Here is a 1715-nt window from a genome sequence, read left to right as displayed (position 1 = left end):
CCGGAGGGCTCAGGTTGTGTTTTCAGGAGTTCCTGTGTTAGCTTAGTAGTTTGTGGTCGTCAAGGAAACAGAAGAGGCCACGGAGCGAAGGAAGGGAGAATCCCGGGAGCGCCAAGGCTGTCTCTGCAGCCGGCTTCTGGATGTTTTTGTGGGTTGTTTGTAAACTTGCGCACTTAGAATCATCCCAGATCCCAGCTGGGCGCCGCTTTCTAGGACACGCCCCTTCATCCTTGGCTTCCGGGGTGCAGGCCGCGCAGCCTACAGTGTTTACTACCCATCCCAGGAATTTGGGGGGCCCCCTCCTCCCTGTGCACGCAGCTCTGGGGAGGGGTCTTGTACGTCCCCCCGTCGCCCTCGGGCTGCATCCAGGGCAGGCAGTGGCTGTTTCCCCAGGCGTCGTAGGTGGGGGTCCGAGAGGCGGTGCTGCGGGGTACGGGCCCCACGGCACAGACACCAGGAAGGAGTGAGGCGCCCTTGCTCTGCCGCTCTGGAGGGCTCCGCAGGAAGCGGGCCGAGGGCCAGCTTCATCCCAAGGAATCTCAGGGGGTGTGACCCAAGCAGTGTTGGGGATCAGACCCCAGGATTTGGGCCCTCATGGCCAGTGCTGTGGGTGGGGAGGCTGACGATGGCCCCCGGTGTCCACAGGCCCCTAGAGGCAAGCCATGGAAAGGCCCCTGTGGCAGGCCCGAGACCGGGCTTGGTGACGGGGGGGCAGCACAGCCGAGGCAGGTGGGTTCAGAGACGGACCCCGTTGCCCGATGCTGCTGGCCCAGACCTGTGCCCTCCTCGCCCTGACAGGGAGCATGGTTCTACCCCTGGGTGCTGTTGATGGGAACGTGGACGCTCCGGTGGGCTGCCTGTCACAGAGCCTTGGAACACGACCTGGGGAGGGAGCCCTGTGTCTGAGCCCTGACCCCCAGTGGGACCCCTCCACACTGAGCCCCACCCTGGGGCCGCACCTCCCAGGCCAGCAGTCCGGAGCCCTCCACCTCGATCTCTCCCGTGCAGATGTGGACGAATGTGCCACAGGGCAGGCCCAGTGTGCCCACGGCTGCCTCAACACCCGGGGGTCCTTCACCTGCCTGTGCCACGCCGGCTACGAGCTGGGCGCTGACGGCCGGCAGTGCTACCGTGAGTGGGCAGAGGGCGGGCGCTGGACCCTGGGGTGTGGAGAGACCTGGGAGCAGCGATGCAGTTCCCCAGGCCCCACAGGCACTGGCGTGCTGTGGCCTGGCCAAGGGGTAGAGCTGTCCTGTCAGCCAGGGGCAGTGCTGGGTGTGGGGGCTGAGGTTGGCCTGGGGTGTCGTGGGGAGGGGGGCAGTAGGGGCAGAACATTCCAGAGCCCACCCAGCCCAGGAGCTGGGTACAGCCTGTTTCCCAGTAAGATGGGCCTGGGGGCTACAGGCTGGCTGCCGGGGTCAGGGAGTACCATGGGAGGGGGTCACCAGGACCCCATCCCACATCCCTACTGGCGGGTCTCGTCGCAGGTATCGAGATGGAGATTGTGAACAGTTGCGAGGCAAACAATGGGGGCTGCTCGCATGGCTGCAGCCACACCAGTGCGGGGCCGCTCTGCACCTGCCCCCATGGTTATGAGCTGGACGAGGACCAGAAGACGTGCATCGGTGCGCAGTGGTTCCCTGCACGCTGCCCCCCACCCCCAGTGTCCACACGGCGGTTCCCTGCACGCTGCGCCCCCCCCCCCCGCCGTGCGT

At 66.1% G+C, this 1715-nt stretch overlaps 1 protein-coding gene across 1 annotated transcript in view; it reads left to right on the top strand.

Annotated features, from left to right (window-relative positions):
- The window catches only part of MEGF6 (multiple EGF like domains 6), a 35282-nt gene that overhangs the window by 15927 nt on the left and 17640 nt on the right, over positions 1 to 1715 (top strand). The gene's annotated exons all lie outside the window — the stretch shown is intronic.

This window comes from Ursus maritimus, unplaced genomic scaffold (assembly GCF_017311325.1).
Source record: "Ursus maritimus isolate PB19 unplaced genomic scaffold, ASM1731132v1 scaffold_32, whole genome shotgun sequence".
NCBI classification, from domain to species: Eukaryota; Metazoa; Chordata; class Mammalia; order Carnivora; family Ursidae; genus Ursus; species Ursus maritimus.
Note: the sequence above shows the minus strand (reverse complement) of the source record. Positions and strands in the feature narration are given on the sequence as shown.